At 44.3% G+C, this 20,572-nt stretch overlaps 1 pseudogene across 1 annotated transcript in view; it reads left to right on the top strand.

Moving 5' to 3' along the window:
- Positions 1-9,077, top strand: part of LOC309567502 (ABC-type organic anion transporter ABCA8-like) — a 140,998-nt pseudogene extending 131,921 nt beyond the window's left edge. The window contains exons 29-38 of the transcript XR_014226122.1: positions 1,182-1,305; positions 2,944-3,035; positions 3,275-3,426; positions 5,436-5,511; positions 5,693-5,787; positions 6,211-6,330; positions 6,571-6,711; positions 8,342-8,421; positions 8,517-8,572; positions 8,923-9,077. The product of XR_014226122.1 is annotated as an ABC-type organic anion transporter ABCA8-like (transcript). The remainder of the gene's footprint in view (positions 1-1,181; positions 1,306-2,943; positions 3,036-3,274; positions 3,427-5,435; positions 5,512-5,692; positions 5,788-6,210; positions 6,331-6,570; positions 6,712-8,341; positions 8,422-8,516; positions 8,573-8,922) is intronic.
- Positions 9,078-20,572: the final 11,495 nt, after the last annotated feature.

Below are 20,572 nucleotides of genomic sequence, written 5' to 3'. Positions count from 1 at the left end.
AGAGGCCCTGCTGGCCTCCATGGCTTCCCCAGAAGGGGGCCAGGAGAGCTGGGAGGGATTTCACCTCACACCCTCTTACACAGATCACCTGGAGCAGCAACAGACACACAGCCAGAGAACCTTCCAGCAGCCACACCCGAAGCTGAATGATGGGAAACTACTCCTCCCACTGACAGCAATGATGGGGCACTATTCATCCCACTGACACCAACAATGGGGCATTATTTCACCCACTGACACCAACAATGGGGTACTATTCCTCCCACTGACACCAATGATCAGTCACTATTCTTTCCCTTGGCACCAAAGATGGTTCCTTTCCTCCCACTGCCACCTTCATTGGGGTACTGTCCCTCCCACCGACACCAGAGATGGGGAACTAATTATCCCACTGACACCAATGATGGAGCACTATTCCTCCTACTGATAATAATGATGGGGCACTATTCCTCCTACTGATAATAATGATGGGGCACTATTCCTCCTACTGATAATAATGATGGGGCACTATTCCTCCCACTGATAATAATGATGGGGCACTATTCCTCCTACTGATAATAATGATGGGGCACTATTCCTCCTACTGATAATAATGATGGGGCACTATTCCTCCCACTGACATGAATAATGGGACGCTCTATCTCCCACTGACACCTGGGATGGGGAACTAATTCTCCCCCTGACACCAATGATGGGTCACTATTCTTCACACTGACCAACAAACCTATTAGTTACTCCCACTGATGCCAGGGCATTCTGTACTCCCGCTGGCCACAGTCTGGCCCCTTTAAAGTTTGAAGGCCAGTAAACTGTCCCTTTGTTTCGAAAGTTTGGAGACCCCTGGTATAGAAGGTAGAAGCATAAATTTACCTATTCTCAAGGTGTGAAGGTCTGATCACATGATCACCCCAGCGGCCGGCTTCAGGTGAGAGGAGAGAGCAGGGTGTGGTGAGATGACATCACTCATAGGTCTACTATGGGGCATCCGCTGTCCCACCTCTCCCCTCAATCCGGCCGCTGGGGTGATCATGTGACCCGGAGCTCCCTCATAATGGGTAAGTATAAGCATCTTCCTTCTACAGGGTAGATAGTATCGGAGTTAGAAGGAGGCAGAGACAGTTTAAAGCTTATTTAGTTCTTGCCTGGACTTCTACTTTAAATTTTGATTATTCCCCTTTTAGAGCCCCGCCATCCTGGTAGACGCCTTGCACAAAGAGTTTAAGGAGAGGTCAGGCATCTGCAGATGTTGTAGGAAGAAAAAGAAGAGGACGGCCATCAGGAACATTTCATTCTGCGTCAAGAAAGGTAAATTCCTCCTACAATCTGACCCCGGACATGGAAAGGAAATGTCCCTCCATTGTTTGGAGCTCTTCCCTTCTTCACTGATATCTGAAAATAATGAAAAGATGATTGCTGCCCTTACATTATTTTAGTAGAATGAAGCAAAGTATCTAACTGGTTGCTAGGATAAGGTGACCAGATTTTTAAAATTAAATCCGGGGATATACTTTTTTTTTTTATTGGCAAATGGCACAGGACTGCATAATACACAGAGCGCTGGGCACAGGACTGCATAATACACAGAGCGCTGGGCACAGGACTGCATAATACACAGAGCGCTGGGTACAGGACTACATAATACACTGAGCGCTGGGCACAGGACTGCACAATACACAGAGCGCTGGGCACAAGACTGCATAATACACAGAGTGCTGGGCACAGGACTACGTAATACACAGAGCGCTTGGCACAGGACTGCATAATACACAGAGCGCTGGGCACAGGACTGCATAATACACAGAGTGCTGGGCACAGGACTGCATAATACACAGAGTGCTGGGCACAGGACTGAATAACACACAGAGCGCTGGGTACAGGACTACATAATACACAGAGTGCTGGGCACAGGACTACGTAATACACAGAGCGCTTGGCACAGGACTGCATAATACACAGAGCGCTGGGCACAGGACTGCATAATACACAGAGTGCTGGGCACAGGACTGAATAACACACAGAGCGCTGGGTACAGGACTGCATAATACACAGAGTGCTGGGCACAGGACTGAATAACACACAGAGCGCTGGGTACAGGACTACATAATACACCGAGCGCTGGGCACAGGACTGAATAATACACAGAGTGCTGGGCACAGGACTGCATAATACACAGAGTGCTGGGCCCAGGACTACATAATACACAGAGCGCTGGGCACAGGACTGCATAATACACAGAGCGCTTGGCACAGGACTGCATAATACACAGAGTGCTGGGCACAGGACTACATAATACACAGAGCGCTGGGCACAGGATTGCATAATATACAGGAGGGTGTTAGGCATAGAGCGCAGTGTTCAGAGGTTTGCTATGCACAGAGGACACTTCTGCCCCCACATCCATAGCTCACCTCTGCACCCTTCTCACACAGATTATCTCTGCAGCCACCTCTTAGCCCTTCCCCCACAACAGCTAAACTCCCCATCTCTCCATTCAGCCGCATCAGCTCTGACCCCCTGATCCCCCACTGCCCTCACCTGTGTACCTGATCCCCCCCCAATCTGCTCACCTCCCAGTCTCAGCCCTCTACACAGTCAATTTTTGGCTCTGCCTCTCCTCCACTGAAAAGCAGCAGGAGCGGCAGTGAAACTGTCCAGCAGGGGGCGTCTGCATCCGAGCCACCAGGCTGTTTCTCAGCCAGCATGGGGTGCCCTGTCTATAATAATCTGGCCATGAATCTGGGGACAAAACCAGGGAAAAACTTGGCCGGGGACAGTTTCCTCATTTTGGGGACTGTCCCCTGAAACCGGGGACGTCTGGTCACCTTATGCTAGAATGAAATAGAGATCTTTCGCATTTCAGATACTTTTGTAAAAGAGGTCCAATGAGATTGTCATCAGTTCTTTATTCGTTTTATTCTTTATTTCGTTTTTTTTCTCCTGAAGGCGAAGTCCTGGGACTTCTGGGGCCCAATGGAGCTGGGAAGACCACATCTGTGCTGATTCTGGCAGGAGAAATGAAGCCAACGGCTGGACAGGTGAGATGGGAAATTGGTAGGAGTGGAGGGCTTGTGCTGGGGGAACTTCTAAGACTTGTCACGGTTATGAGGTAGACCAAAGCAGTAACTAACTGACCCCACAAAAAAGGATAAATGACCCTAAAAAGATAGGTGGCTGGAGAAAAGTAATTTTTCACATACTGAACAACTAACATGCAATTCTAATTATGGGCCCTCTTGAAGTCTCTTTTCTCACTTTCCCTGACTGCCACCTACAGGTGTTACTGGGCAATGCAGGAGACTCTGCAACACTGGGCTACTGCCCCCAACACAACTCCTTGTGGCCCAACCTCACCGTGAAGGAACATCTGGAGATTTACGCTGCCATCAGGGGCATGAATAAGGAGGACACAGTCTGCGCTATTAAACGGTATATTGAGTCATGCACCGTTACCTGACTCCACTTCCTCTTTCTCCTCCTCCTCCATATTGTTTGTCATTAATGGTTCCCCTAACTAATATGATGTGGGTTTAGCCTTATCTCATCTACACCGAGGCTTCACCCTTATCTTATCTACACAGAGGCCTAAATAAACCATTTACTGTCAGGTCCATAAATATTGGGACATCAACACAATTCTAATATGTTTGGCTCTATACACCACCACAATGGATTTGAAACAAACAAGATGTGCTTTAACTGCAGACTTTCAGCTTTAATTTGAGGGTATTTACATCCAAATCAGGTGAACGGTGTAGGAATTACAACAGTTTGTATATGTGCCTCCCACTTTTTAAGAGACCAAAAGTAATGGGACAGATTAACAATCATAAATCAAACTTTCACTTTTTAATACTTGGTTGCAAATCCTTTGCAGTCAATTACAGCCTGAAGTCTGGAAGGCATAGACATCACCAGACGCTGGGTTTCATCCCTGGTGATGCTCTGCCAGGCCTCTACTGCAACTGTCTTCAGTTCCTGCTTGTTCTTGGGGCATTTTCCCTTCAGTTTTGTCTTCAGCAAGTGAAATGCATGCTCAATCGGATTCAGGTCAGGTGATTGACTTGGCCATTGCATTCTACTTCTTTTGCTTAAAAAACTCTTTAGTTGCTATCGCAGTATGCTTCGGGTCATCGTCCATCTACACTGTGAAGCGCCGTCCAATGAGTTCTGAAGCATTTGGCTGAATATGAGCAGATAATATTGCCCGAAACACTTCAGAATTCATCCTGCTGCTTTTGTCAGCAGTCACATCATCAATAAATACAAGAGAACCAGTTCCATTGGCAGCCATACATGCCCACGCCATGACACTACCACCACCATGCTTCACTGATGAGGTGGTATGCTTTGGAGCATGAGCAGTTCCTTTCCTTCTCCATACTCTTCTCTTCCCATCACTCTGGTACAAGTTGATCTTGGTTTCATCTGTCCATAGTATGTTGTTCCAGAACTGTGAAGGCTTTTTTAGATGTTTGGCAAACTCTAATCTGGCCTTCCTGTTTTTGAGGCTCACCAATGGTTTACATCTTGTGGTGAACCCTCTGTATTCACTCTGGTGAACTCTTCTCCTGACTTTGACACACATACACCTACCTCCTGGAGAGTGTTCTTGATCTGACACACATACACTTACCTCCTGGAGAGCGATCTTGATCTGGCCAACTGTTGTGAAGGGTGTTTTCTTCACCAGGGAAAGAATTCTTCGGTCATCCACCACAGTTGTTTTCCGTGGTCTTCCGGGTCTTTTGGTGTTGCTGAGCTCACCGGTGCGTTCTTTCTTTTTAAGGATGTTCCAAACAGTTGATTTGGCCACACCTAATGTTTTTGCTATCTCTCTGATGGGTTTGTTTTGTTTTTTCAGCCAGATAGTGACAGCTCTTTGGATCTCATATTGAGAGTTGACAGCAACAGTTTCCAAATGCAAATAGCACACTTGAAATGAACTCTGGACCTTTTATCTGCTCCTTGTAAATGGGATAATGAGAGAATAACACACACCTGGCCATGGAACAGCTGAGCAGCCAATTGTCCCATTACTTTTGGTCCCTTAAAAAGTGGGAGGCACATATACAAACTGTTGTAATTCCTACACCGTTCACCTGATTTGGATGTAAATACCCTCAAATTAAAGCTGAAAGTCTGAAGTTAAAGCACATCTTGTTTGTTTCATTTCATATCCATTGTGGTGGTGTATAGAGCCAAAAAGATTAGAATTGTGTCGATGTCCCAATATTTATGGACCTGACTGTATGTCTTTCTTGACTTATTGTTGCTCATTTTTGTCAAAGAGTTCTGTCCCGCCGTCTCCTTCCTTCAGATGGCTCACAATCTTGTACTCCCATTCATTGTATATTTTGTTTTCCATACGTATAAACAAATTCATCAATGACTTGGTCCTATAAAGGGTAACTAAATTGCTATTGGTTTCTTTGTAGGGTGGCTGAAGCTCTGGAGTTGAAGGATCATCTGCAAAAACCTACCAGGAGGCTTTCAGCCGGGGTTTCCAGAAAGGTGCGTCATTGTCTTGGATGGTGTTGGATCAAAGTGGTGGCTTTCCTGTACAGAACTGGTTCAAGCCTGTTCTCCTGTTAGCATATATGTTATGACTGAGTAGTTTTGGCACAGTTGCATTTGAAAACAAACATGATAAAAGCTGGAACTGCCCTTTTGAATCTTCTCTGTTCTTTTTTAGGTGTGTTTTGCCATCAGCATGTTGGGTAATCCCACCATTGTTTTCCTGGACGAACCTTCAACTGGTTTGGATCCAAAAGGTCAGCAAAGGCTTTGGTGAGTCTGGTCTCAGGCAGATGAAGGACTTACCTTTAAGGGGGTGTCCGCTTTTGAATAAATCAAGTCCATTGATTCTGGCACCCTTTACCCCACATGGGGAAGGTCAGACTTCATCCATGTTGATGAATTCGCCAACAGAACATGGCAATGCAAGCAGCGGTGGGGCATCCTCTAGCTCTAATTCAGAGATGTTGGAATCGGGTGCCAAACAGCAGACCAGACCAAAGCCTGTTTACCCTACAGATGTTCATTTTGTGGTCATCATGGCCACCTGGCACTCCAGGTTCTTGATCTATGCTTTACTTCTCTCTATGTAAGTCATAGGGCTTAGCAGCTAATGTCTCTGCTTTAAGACGCTTTCCTATCATTGGTGTCTACAACCAATAGTCACTTTGACACCGTGTTTCTTATCTACTGAAGGAGAGCAATCCGAGCGGCCTTCAAAAACAAGGAGAGAGGTGCCATCCTGACCACACACTATATGGAGGAGGCGGAGGCTGTGTGTGACCGCGTGGCAATCATGGTGTCAGGGAACCTCAGGTGAGAAAATGAATTTTAGGACCGAGTTCAGGTGATACGCCAGTAATGCACTGAGAATCAATCTGAAACAGTATTAAGCCATGTACCCCTGGTGCAGCCATTCTCAACCAGGGTTACAGGGACCCAAGGGTTCCTATAGAGGATGACAGGGGTTCCCTGAACTGTGGCTCATTGACTTCCCATTTGATGTGTAAGGGTATCGTAGAAAGTGATAATGCATGGCAGCATTTTATCTCTCAGGTGTATCGGATCCATCCAGCATCTGAAGAGCAAATTCGGTAAAGGTTACCTCCTGGAGATCAAACTGAAGGACACCCAGCAGGTTAATGTGATCCACCAGGAGGTCCTCCGCCTCTTCCCACAAGCCGCCAAGAAGGACAGGTAATGCGGCTAATCTTGGGCAACTTTTGGTAATGTCTCATCTTAAACTTTACAATCTTATTCTAAAAAAATAGTTTTGTAGATCCTTCTAAATTCGCTAATTAATGCGAAAGGTAAATGTAACTGTCACTGGATGATAGTTTTAGGACACTGATGGGACAATTTGAAACCAGTAGATGGAAATAAAAATGCTCTTCTTTGGTAGAATAGGGGAAGGCTTGAACCCCTGTAAGGTTTATTTTTCTATTGGTGGCACAGTTGGAGATTTAATGCCCTGTCTGGTGTATCCGTTGTCAGCAGGACTGAAATTAGGAGAAAGTCTTTCTAATGGAGCCTCACATAACAGTAAAAAACAAGTTTCAAGTCTTTTGCAGACTCTAACAGGTTTTCTTCTAAGATTGTCCTGTATTTGGCTCCATCCATCTTCCCATCAACTCTGACCAGCTTCCCTGTCCCTGCTGAAGAAAAGCATCCCTATAACATGATTCTGCCACCACCATGTTTCACGGTGAGGATGGTGTGTTCAGGGTGATGTGCAGTGTTAGTTTTCTGCCACACATAGCGTTTTTCTTTTAGGCCAAAAACTTCAATTTGGTCTCATCTGACCAGAGCACCTTCTTCCACATGTTTGCTGTGCCCCCCCCCCCCCCCCCCACATGGCTTCTCACAAACTGCAAAAAGGACTTCTTATGGCTTTCTTCCACCAATGGCTTTCTTCTTGTCACTCTTTCATAAAGGGCAGATTTGTGGAGCGCACGACTAATAGTTGTCCTGTGGACAGATTCTCCCCCCCCCCCCAGCAATGATGGTGTAAACTGTGTCTGAGCAGAGGCCAGTTCCATGCCCCACTGGAGACTCTCCTCCCCAGGCAAGCTCCGACTGAGCTGTCCCAGCTCCCCCTAACTGCCCCCTGCTGGCCAGGTCAGGAACCCGGATTTGGCCGGTGGGTAGAGAGTACCTGTAACGTAGCTTCAGCCTGGAATGAGGGTGAGGAGGAGGCAGATAAGAGGGAGAGTGGATGGGGGGCCGAGTCGCTGCATCTTGGGCCTCTGGTTTGTACTTGCCCCCTGTGCCGAAAGTTGCCAGTCAGCCCCTGGTAGTAGTCTAAAGGCGCTTTCCCACCGCATGGTACGTGTTAGAACGGTTCGGTGCGGTTTGGTACAGCTGCGCTTTTCCACTAACGGTTTGGTGCAGTTTGGTACAGCGGCGCTTTTCCACTACATGGTACGGCTCGGTACGGCTCGCTTAAACAGTACCACCTCGGTTGGGGTTCCAAGCGGGCCGTACGTATACCATATCCCACAATCCTTTGCATGCAGCCTTGATTGTTTGTCACTACTAGCCACTGATTGGTCAGAGAATCGTTGTAATCCCACCCACTTACTACTTTAGTTGAAAAGCAAACCGAGCCGAGTAGAGCCTATACAGTGCTGAAATGTGCTGACTCGTACCACGCAGTGGAAAAGCAAACTGAGCCGAGCTGGGCCAAGCAGTGCCAAGTGGAGCCAAGCCGGTACTTGCAGTGGAAAAGTGCCATAATTGTTGGGTAGGTGAAAAGTCCCCCTTAGCTTTCTTAGACTAGTAGGATTGTTTGATGGGATGTGAACTTATGTCAGCCTTTACTCGGCAGGTTCTCCTCGCTGTTGGTCTATAACATCCCCATGGATAACGTCCAGTCCCTGTCCCAGGCCTTCCTGCAGCTGGAGAAAGGTAAGGCACTACACTTTGTGATGAGGATGACCATGATGTAAAGGAATCCTCAGGATGTGGCACTGACTTTCCTTCATGTATCTTCCTCTCTACAGCTAAGAAGACGTATAACATCGAGGAGTACAGCTTCTCCCAGGCCACCCTCCAGCAGGTGACACCACAGATTTGGAGAGAACATCTCTTCTTTTTCATTGCTATTGAATCTTCTGTAGATCTTAAAAATGAAATTTCCTTCAACGTGGTATTTTATATGGAAATATGTAATTTATTAGACCATTCCAGAGATGGATTGTATGTAGTGTGGTAGTACCTATGCAGGCTATGGGAGGATGAGGACATCTGCAGATGACATTGTGAAGGCCCCGGAGATCTGATCTGGTAGATGGTTGAGGGATCTCACAACAAGCTTTGCTGACTTGCTTGATTTGCCTGGCTGTATTATGGGATGGAAGGTGTGGGAAAAGGCCGTCTCATCTGTAAATGTTGCCGTTTTCTTCCCAGGTTTTCCTTGAGTTGGCCAAGTTGCAGGAGAAGGAAGACTTCCACCTGGAATCATCGTTCAGTTGGAGGCAACTGAACAGTGAGGACATTTAAAGCTGAGCTCTGGACAAACTGTGAAATACCCAGTAGACATATACTGTATATATAATGGAATGATTTTCTCTGGCAAAGGATTGGAATTTCTGTCCATGCAGTCCTCATATTTGCACAGAACTGTCTACCTGATCTTTCTCTGCTGCAGTTCAGTAACACTGACAGGTCTTGTCCCCAGCCTGTGATTGGATGGTAAAAAGGGGAAACCGCAGACTGATGAGCTCATCCATCTGTCACTCTGCTCTCTCCTTCTATCAGCATGTTTCTTTCTCTCACACTCCAGCCCTGCTGTACATGGACTGCCAGGGGCTGATACCATACTTAGTTGCTTGCATTTAACCAATAGACTGAATGATTTAACCACATGCCGACTGCATCCCGAGGATGTAGGACTGCAAAGCGGCTTCTCTGTGCCATATCACGTACCTAGTATATGATCTGGAACTTCCAGGTAGGGGGCGCAAGCATGCCGCCCCACTTCTGCCGTGTCATAGCAGAAGCCGATCAGCAGGTGCCAGCAAATGGATGTCTGCCGACACCCGCCGATCATTGGAAAATTGCACAGAATACGGATCTGCCTGGTAATCAAGGCAGAGCTACGTTCTGATGGGGGGGGGGGGGTGATAGATTTTCTTTCCCTTCGAAACAGGGAATGAAATCCATCACATCCCTCAGTGAAAGCAGCGTACGGTACACACAAACACTGGCTAGGCACATAGTTAACCCTTTATTCACCCTAGATGTTTAACCCCTTCCCAGCCAGTGTCATTAGTACAGTGACAGTGCATATTTTTGGCACTGATCACTCTATTAGTGTCACTGGTCCCTGCAAAGTGTCAGTGTCAGATTGTCCGGCGCAATACCACTATAAGTCGCTGATCGCTGCCATTACTAGTATATAAAAAAAAATTAAAAAGTATATACTGCTATAACTTTTGCGCAAACCAATTAATATACGCTTATTGGGATTTTTTATTACCAAAAACAAACAGGATACATATTGGCCTAAATTTATAAAGAAATTGGATTTTTTTTTTTTTTTTCATTTTTTATGGGTATGTTTTATAGCAGAAAGTAAAAAAAATGATTTTTTTAATAGACTTACCTGTAAAATCTATTTCTTGAAGTACATCATGGGACACAGAGCCATAAATCATAACATTTGGGTTATATAGCCACCTTTAGGTGAAGGACACTGGCAACCAATCAGAATTGATGCCCCCCTATATAACCCCTCCCACACAGGAAGTACCTCAGTTTTGTAGCAAGCAATAAAGACCCCATAAAAGACGGGAGGGACCTCTGTGTCCCATAATGTACTTCAAGAAATTAATTTTACAGGTAGGTTTGTATTAAAAAATCAAGTTTTCTTTTTGTATATCACGGGACACAGAGCCATAATTATAACATATGGGATGTCCCAAAGCAATGTATCTGAGGGGAGGGGGGACATCAAAAAATACCGCCATCCGACCCCCAAAAAAGGATTACACCGCTGCCTGCAGTACACTGCAAATGCAGATTCCTCCTGGGTCCCAACATCCACTAGAAATGAATGAACGTATGCACCGACGACCAAGCCATCAGATGGCTTGCAAATCTGAGCCATAGAGGCTTGATGTCGATGTGCCCAAAAGGCACCTACTCCTCTAGTAGAATATGCCTTTACAGGAAAAGGTGGAACTTTCCCTACTAAATTATACAAATAAAATAAGGTTGCAGCGCTAAAATAGTAACTTAATGTGATAGATAATATATGATGATCCAGGCCATCAAAAAACATAAAGTCCATCAAATAATATATCTATAAAAGTGATGGTATTAAGTGTCAATGTGATTTAAACAGACACCACCATGTAAACCTCCACCAAAGTAAGAAGTGCAGACTCACCAGACCAATATGCTGTCTTATTAGGACAGCTTTTGCGTATGGAATATGTGTACCGGGTGTTGGACAAAGCAGGATAGATCAGGCGGGAAGTGATCTCCTTGTTCCTCAAGAGGACAGATTCTCCTCAGATATTACAACCAAACACGTATACGAAATCACCAGGCATAAGAGAAAAGAAATCTCCTCATGGTGTAATATTTATTAATAAAAGCATCAAAAGTAGCTAATACAAGCTGGATATAAAATCCAAATAAAGATCCATATGGTGCAAATGTAAATAAAAGCACTTACATATAAAGCCACCAGACAGTAAGAATGGTGGCTTATGGACCTCTGACATGTAGCCCTGCTCTTCGGCTGTTTCGTGCCACTCGCTTCTTCAGGAGCATTAAGGGTGCATGTCAAGGTGCAGGTATATATAAGGTAGTTCCACCTGGCTCTCAATTTGGGTGATGTGGACACTGACGGCGTCCGGAGCACCACTTCTGGTTCCGCCGACATCTTGCCGCCCATTCATCAGCAATAGCAAGAGGATGAAAATAGGGCAACGGCCGGGAACATCATTTTCAGTGTAACGTTACAAAAACCCTACCCCGTGAAAATTCCCTACCCTCATCACTTCCGGTGCACGTAGGTCATGCATCAGCTGAGCCGCTTCCCAGTGCGCATGCTCAGGCAGTAAATGATCGGCTCACACAGGAAGTGACGAGGGTAGGGAATTTTCATGGGGTAGGGTTTTTTAAAGTTACAACGGCTTCCCTTGAAATAACCCTACCCTCGTTCCCAGTGCTTAAAGCGCTGGGTTAGCAAATGATGTCGGCTTCCCGTGAAAATACCCTACCCTCGTTCCCCGGCGGGTCGAGGAAAATGTAAAAGTGTCTCCTAATGGAGGAAAATTTTAAATATATATATATATTTTATCATTCCATTTCGACTAATATATATACATTTTCCTCCATTAGGAGGCACTTTTAAATTTTTCTGGACCCGCCGGGGAACGAGGGTAGGATATTTTGATGGGAAGCCGCCGCTTTAAGGACTGGGAACAAGGGTAGGTTTTTTTCACGGAAGCCGAGATCATTTACTGTGCGTGCATGTGCACTGGGAAGCGGCTCAGCTGATGACATACCCTAACCGGAAGTGACGAGGGTAGGGAATTTTCATGGGTAGGGTTTTTTAACGGAACACCGGTTCCGCCGCCATCTTGTTAACATTACTTCCTTCTACTCAGAGGTAGGAGGAGGGAGGAAATGTAGAGCCGCGGCCGGAACGTCACTTCCGGTTCTGCTGACAATAACAAAGACGTAACTATCAATGATTTCTACACTTCCGATGTAAACATCCTTTCCACTCCGCAAAAAAGCAGGCAGAGGAATCTACCTCCACTGCGCTCAAGTATAATATAAACCAACAAACAGTGTGGTTGTGATATTACATTTTTTATAACTAGATGTAAGAAGAAAGTTTTTTATATATTGTAATGAAATATAAAAAAAAAAAGGTATATAATAGCAAAAAAATAAATATTGGAGCCAGGTGAAAAAAACCAAACACAAAATATAAAAATATAGCATAAAAAATTATATATAATATATACATATAAAATATATATTAAAATATGTGTTATTTTAAAAGGTGGGCAAATATAAATAAGCTATACACAATAAAATAAAAATAAAATGAAAAATATATACGTTATATGAAATGGGACATGGTTGCTAACGGGTGTCAATGAAACAATTCACATCCCACACTACATTAGATAATATCAGAGAATAACATTTAATCTCATGTAGCCATTTCATCTCCATTTTAGAAATTTCTCTTGTTCGATGGCATCCTCTCCAGTGTGGTTATCATTTAGCTATCCCTATGAATTGGAGAGAACTCGGATCTCTGTTATGACAAGTTCTATCATAAAGAGAAAGGCTATGGTGTCTGTAGCTTTTTCTAATATTACTGTATAAACGTGTTCTCTTAATCTTTCATTATATAATCTTTCTTTCTATATTGTTTATGGCAAGGACACTCAAGAAGATAAACTACGTGAGTCGATTCACATGATATAAAATCATCGATGTCATATTCTTTGTTGGTGACAGTGGAAGAAAATTTAGTAATTTTCCTTTTTCTACTATTTTTGACTGTATAAATCATACATTTGTTACAAGGAAAAAGCCTTTTATTTCAGCAAAAAAATGTAGGTTTAACAGGAGGATTAATGGTACTCTGAGCTACTTTATCTCTAATGTTGGGTGCATGTCCGAAGAAAACTTCAGGTTTAGTTGGTAGTGAGGTTTTGAGGACAGGGTCTGCTTGTAATATATTCCATCTCTTCTGAATGATTTTTTTTAAATTTGATAATGTTGAATAGAGAAATTGGTGATAAATGGGCAAAAAAAAAATGTCTTTTGATGTATATTATTTGGTTTTAATAAAGAATCTCTATCTAAAAGAGATACCTCTTCAATCGTCTGTTTTAGAGAAACAGCATTATAACCCTTTTCTAAGAATCTTTTCTCCAAAACAGATGCTTGCAGACGATAATCTTCAAGAGCTTGACACTTTTGTCTCATACGTAAGAATTGTCCCTTAGGGATATTTTGAAGCCATGTAGGATGATGGCAGCTCTCTATAGGAATATAGCTGTTTCGATCTTACTTTTAAACAAAGATTTTGTACCTATTCTCCCATTCATGTTAAATAAATTTAGATCTAAAAAGTGTATTTCTTTTTTATCATCTGTAAATGACAATTGAATGTTGAGAGAATTATTATTAAGGTGAGACATGAAATCTGTTAAAGAATCCTCATCATCCCTAAACAACAGTAAAATGTCGTCTATATAGCGTTTATAGAATATTAAATTACTCCATTCTTTACCAAAAATGGTTCCCAGCTTGCCATAAATAGGTTGGCTATACTTGGGGCAAATTTAGCACCCATGGCAACTCCCTTTGTCTGTAAAAGCTATGTACCATTAAACCAGCAATAGTTGTGATGCATTGAAAAGTCCAAGAGCTGTAAGATAAATTATTGTTGTAATCTCGGGATGTTACTATCATTTAAATATCTTTTCATTGCTCTATACCCATCCTCATGTGTTATGTTCGTATACAGAGACGCTACGTCTGCTGTAACCAGAAAAGTATGTTCATCTAGTATTATATAATTTAATAAGTTGAGGACCTGTTGGGTGTCTTTCACACATGCTGGGGTTTGTATTGCTAAAGATTGTGGAAAAAAATCTATATACTCTCCTACTCTTGCTGTAAGGGAATTTATCCCACTTATTGTGGGCCTACCAGGTGGATCTCTCGAATCTTTGTGTATCTTTGGAAAGAAGTATATAATAGGAATCTTGGGAGCTTTGGGTACCAAATATTCTTTTTCTTTTTTATTCAGAATCCCTTGTTCATATCCATATTTAATCAAGTTAGTGAGAATTTTCTTGTATTTGTTTGTGGGATCTATTAGAAGGCATGTATAAGTGGAAGAATTGTTTAACATGTTCTGTATTCTGTTGATATAATCAGGTTTATCAAATAGAACGCTGCCTCCACCTTTATCCGCCGGTCTCACTACGAGGTCGTGTCTGTCTAATAGTTTTTTAAGCCCTATTTTGTCTTCGGTGTTGTTCCTAATTTGTTTAATAGGAATCTTTTCCAAGTCTTTCATCACTAGATCCTTGAAAACATTAATATGATGGTTACCACTATTAGGTGGATTCATCAAAGAAGCATTTCTAATTGTAGTATGTTGATATGTAGCCTCAACATTATTTCTCACAATGGGGATCTGAATAAAATATTTTTTGAGGCTTATTTGATGAGTAAATTTTTGTATATCTACTAGAGTCTGAAACTTATTTAATTTAGCTTTAGGCACGTGACCGGAAATTACGATGTGAGGTATCGCCGCGATCGCCAGAGCGAGAGCAATAATTTAAAAAAGAGCTACTCTGTAACTCTGAACTGGTAACCATTAAAATGTTTTAAAGCGTCGCCTATAAAGATTTTTATTGACCGTAGTTTGTTGCCATTTCGCAGGTGTGCGCAATTTTAAACCGTAACATGTTAGGTATCTATTTACTCGGCCTGACATCATCTTTCACAATATACAAAAAAATTAGGCTAACTTTACCGTTTAGTTTTTTTTTTAATGCAGTGAAATTAATTTTTTCCAAAATAATGGCGTTTGAAAGACCGCTGCGCAAATACCGAGTGACAAAAAAAAAAAACATTCATAGGTCTGGATAGTGCTCAAGGGTAAAATGAGACAATTAGGATTTGTGTTATCTCTGACCTTTTGTTACTTGCACAATGCTGACCAGCAGTGGTGGCCCTCACATCCATTAGGGGCGCAGGGGTGCTGCCCCCCCATCAACGCGTCCGGCCCCCTAATCTACATGCAGGGCACCGGATGCATGGATTCCAATGGGGGATTTAAAATTTTATTTTTTTTTAAAGAACGTGATTGGAGCCAGAGGCTCTAATAGGCTTCAAAAAAGGGTGGGCTCGGGGTGAAGAGCACTGCGCCCTGAGCCCACCCAGATGTGTGACAATAGCGAATGAATATTCGCTATTGCCACACTGATTCTCCTCCCGGCCAATCAGGAAGCAGATCCTGAGACCTGTTTCCCGATTGGCCGAAAGGAGAAGGCATCCTTTTAGCCAAGAAGGAGGGAGGAGATGGCTGCCAAGAGGGAACATGGAGACTGAGGGGGAAGCCGTCGCCGCCTGTCAGTCCCTCGGAGCAAGGTAAGTAAACTGGCACTGGGGGATATGGTGGTGCGGGCTGAAGTGATTGGGGGGTCCGTCTGCCGCCCGCCGCCCCCCCCCCCTGACTGATGGAGCACCAACCGCCACTGCTGACCAGAGAGCCAGCCAGTCCTTGTGATTGTCCAATGAATGCTATGATTGTCCAATCTGTGCAAATGTTAAAATCTTTGATTTAGTTCCCCCTCTCGAGGGGTGGTGGTGGGATGTGGGGGCCCTGGCTTCCTCTGCTCCTCATCCATCCAACCTTTAGATGAAGAATGTGGATGAAATGTGTAAGACCGTTCTGGGCTGGAGGTCCTCACAATATGAGAATTGTCTCTGATGGACGTTCTCGGCTCACACAAAAAAATGAGAACAGCGACCCCAGCGAGGATTCTGGGAGCTGCGCCAACATCACAGACACATCTGTGTCCAAGTCATGTGACCTCAGATGGCGCTGTGCTGGGTGAGGAAACCAAACAGATGGTGGTATAGGAGGATCAAGGTGGCCGTGTGTTTAATCCTCTCCCACTCGCAAGGTAAGTGGATTTCCTGCTAAGGCGACGTGATGTTTTAAAGGCGGCTGCTGTTGTCAGGGTGTGCAATGACTAGTGATGAGCCAAACACCCCCCTGTTCAGTTCGCACCAGAACACCGCGGACGGGAAAAGTTTGTCCAACAATCGAACTCCATTGAAGTCTATGGGACTCGAACGTCAAAAATCGAAAGTCCTCATTTTAAAGGCTTAAATGCAAGTTATTGCCCAAAAAAAGTGTACGGGGGTCCGGGTACTGACCTGGGGAACAATTTAAACATTTTTTTTTAAAAATTATCATTTTTAAAGGAGCAGTGATTTTAATGATGCTTAAAGTGAAACTATAAAAATAAAAAAATTCCTTTAAATATTGTGCCTGGAGGGCCCCCTTAATTTTCCTGTAAAGTGGCGCATTTGTACGATGTATGGATCCTGCTGCAGCAATACTGACATCCCTAAAGGAAAAAATTCATTTAAACTTAGTAAATGAATAGATCCTGCGAGCAACCTCAAGGTTCTAAATTAATAGGCTATCTGCTGCAGACTCTCCACTTCTCATAACAGTGTAGACAATTTAAAATAAATAGTGCTGCGCAAATAAATAATCAGTGCAGTGCAGTGTTTATGTCATTTAAACTTGCTCCCGGCTGTAATGTATTGTCGGCTCCTGGCAATAGAGATAAAAAAAATGAAATTAACGGCGTGGGGTGTCCCCCCCCCCCCCCACTAGTCCATACCAGCCCCTTTGGGTCTGGTATGGATATTAAGGGGAACCCTCACCAAAAAAATTAAAATAAAAAGCGCAGGCGCAGGAACTAGCCATGCTGTAAAAAATTAGATTTGAAATTGCACGTATTTGTGATACAGGTGCAGAAAAATTGGGCCTTGGTTGTTGGTGGTGCCTGTACACCCCAACCCTTCACAGTTACTCTTGCTGGCCGCAGGAACGGGCCCTGTTGGTAAAAATTCTATACAAATTTGAAATTGCACGTACTTATCATACAGGTGCAGAAAAATTGAACACCGTAATTTTTCACAGTTATTCTTGCTGGGCACAGGGACAGGCCCTGCTGTTAAAAATTAGATACGAAATTGAAATCGCATGAACTTGTCATACGTGTGCAGAAAAATTGGGCCTTTGGTGTTGGTGGTGCCTTAACACCGTAACCCCTCAGTTACTCTTGCTGGGCGCAGGGCACAGGGACAGGGCCTGCTGTTAAAAATGACATACGAAATTTAAATTGTATGCACCTGTCATACAAGTGCAGAAAAATTAGGCCTTGGGTGTTGGTGGTGACCTAAACCAAAAACATTGTTGGAAGCTAGCAGAATCAAGATTGAGGAATAGGATATGCAGCATATGCAGTCTTCAAGGTCTGGCAGACCCCTAGCAAATTCAATCAGTTACATCAGCATCAGGGGCTTGATAGCTGCTGTTGATCCAGGACTGATTAATTTTGATAAAAGTCAGCTGGTCAACAGAGTCTGTGGACAGACGCACTCTTTTGTCCATTATAAAACCTCCAGCAGCATTGAATGTCCGCTCGGAAAGTATGCTGGAAGCAGGACAGGCCAGTAGCCTCATTGCATATTGAGCAAGTTCTGGCCAGTGGTCCATTCTCAAGACCCAGTAACCCAGTGGATGCTCAGTTGGAAAGGTCTCAAAGTCTGCTCTTGGCCCTAGATAATCATGCACCATATGATGGAGATACTGCCAATGGTTGCTTAAACCTGACAGGACTAAAGAACTGTTTAAAGGCATCGGTCAGCCGGCTGCCTTCTCCACCACTCCTCCTTTGGCTGAACGATGCCTCAGAAACACGTCCAGAGAATGTTAACCACCCAGTGTCTGGAAAGGTGTTACACAAATTTTTCCTCAAAGGCATCCTCAAGATGTTTCATCCTCTGCTCCCTCTGCGAAGGCAGGATGAACACTGCAAACTTACCTTTGTAACGTGGATCAAGAAGGGTTGCCAACCAGTAATTATTCCCCTCCTTGATACCACAAATCCTCTGATCCTTTCACAGGCTTTGCAGAATCAGGGAGCCCATGCAACGTAAGTTTGAGGATTCATGAGCTTCTGAGTCCTCAGGGTCACTAAGGATGACATTGTCAGGAGCAACCTCTCCCCAACTCCTGAGATTTCTTGGGAATGAAAACCATCCCTTGAAGACTGCTGTATGCTATCCTCTACATCCATGCTGCCACAATCCTCATCCTTCTCTTCCTTTTCCTCCTCTGTGCTTTGTGTCCCTGCAGGAATGATATCTGCATAAAGGGTGCATTGTGAGGAAAGGAAGTCCTCCTCTTCCTCCCGCTGTTCTGCCTCAAGTGCCCTGTCCATGATTCCAAGAAGCATGCGCTCCAGCAGGTAGACTAGAGGGATAGTGTCACTGATGCATGCATCATCCCAGCTCACCATCCTTGTGGCCTCCTCAAATGGTGACAGGACAGTGCATGCATCCTTTATCATTAGCAACTGGCGTAGTAAAAAGAAGCCAAGCTCCCCTGAGCTGGCCTGTCCTTGTGCCATACTCACACAGGTACTCATTGATGGCCCTCTGCTGCATTTGAAGCCGCTGCAGCATTGCCAATGTTGAGTTCCACCTGGTGGGCATGTCACAAATGAGGCGGTTGGTGGGCAGGTTGACTTCCCATTGAATGTCAGTTGGCCGAGCACTGGCATTGTATGAACGCCAGAAATGGCCACAGACATTTCTGGCCTGCCTCAGGAAATCTTGTAAGCCCGGATATCTTTTCAAGAAACCCTGCAGCACCAAATTCAGGACATGTGCCAAGCGTGGAACATGTGTCAAGTGTTCCTGTCGGAGGGCGGAGAGAAGGTTGGTGCCATTGTCACATACAACTATTCCTGGCTCAAGCTGTCGTGGCGTCAACCATCTCTGAGCCTGCCCCTGCAGAGCTGACAGTATCTCTACCCTGGTGTGACTCCTATCCCCTAGACAGACCAACTGAAGCACTGCATGGCATCTTTTAGCCTGACTGCTTGCATAGCCCCTTGAACGCATAGGGAGCACTGCTGCTTCAGAGGGCAATTCCGCAGGAGAGGACATAGAGGAAGAAGAGGAGGAGGAGGTGGAGTAGTTAGATGTGGCAGAACTAGCACTAGCTTTTTGGAGGCGTGGTGACAAAACAAGCTCCAGCACTGAACCCTGTTCTGCATCCTTCCCAGCTGCCAGCAGAGTTACCCAGTGCGCCGTGAGGGAAAGGTAACGTCCCTGCCCATGCCTGCTGGACCAAGAGTCAGCAGTGATATGAACCTTCCTGCTGACTGCTCTGTCCAGTGAGGCCAAAACATTACCTTGCACATGATGGTAGAGAGCTGGAATGACTTTATGCGAAAAGAAATGTCTTTTTGGAACCTGCCGCTGTGGTACAGCACATTCCACAAATTCACAAAAGGGGGCAGAGTCTACCAGATGAAAAGGCAGCAATTGTAGTGCTTATTAAAAAAGAGTAGCGCACACATGCAAAAGAAATTACTACCAAATTTGAAGACAATCCATAAATAAAAATGGGGATTTGGTCCCACCATATGGCCATATAGTGCTCAAGCCCACCACTACTTCAAAGTACCCCATTATCAGTGGGTCCTACACTATCCATGAAAAAGAGATGAATCCAGCCTTTCTAACCCTTGGAGATAATACTCCTTGCTGGGAAAGATGTGCAAATGCACTGCAGGGGACTCCACCTATATCCACTTGATAGTGGACACTGATAAAGTACAGGTGTGTGTGGGGGGTGGGATGGGTTGCTCAACCTCAGTAGTCTGGTCAGACTGAATACATAATAAACAAGCAAAAAATTTGGGGGAGCATACCCATGTATTTCTAAAGCTGGCGCAGCTATGAACCAAAAGACATGTATATTAAAAAAGAGTAGCGCACACATGCAAAAGAAATTACTACCAAATTTGAAGACAATCCATAAATAAAAATGGGGATTTGGTCCCACCATATGGCCATATAGTGCTCCCATCCCACCCCCCATACACACCTGTACTCTATCAGTGTCCACTATCAAGTGGATATAGGAGAAGTCCCCTGTAGTGCATTTGCACATCTTTCCCAGCAAGGAGTATTATCTCCAAGGGTTAGAAAGGCTGGATTCATCTCTTTTTCATGGATAGTGTAGGACCCACTGATAATGGGGTACTTTGACGTAGTGGTGGGCTTGAGCACTATATGGCCATATGGTGGGACCAAATCCCCATTTTTATTTATGGATTGTCTTCAAATTTGGTAGTAATTTCTTTTGCATGTGTGCGCTACTCTTTTTTTAATATACATGTCTTTTGGTTCATAGCTGCACCAGCTTAAGAAATACATGGGTATGCTCCCCCAAATT

This window comes from Pelophylax lessonae, assembly GCF_965119305.1.
Source record: "Pelophylax lessonae genome assembly, chromosome: 11".
NCBI classification, from domain to species: Eukaryota; Metazoa; Chordata; class Amphibia; order Anura; family Ranidae; genus Pelophylax; species Pelophylax lessonae.
This window is presented reverse-complemented; position numbering and strand designations above follow the sequence as displayed.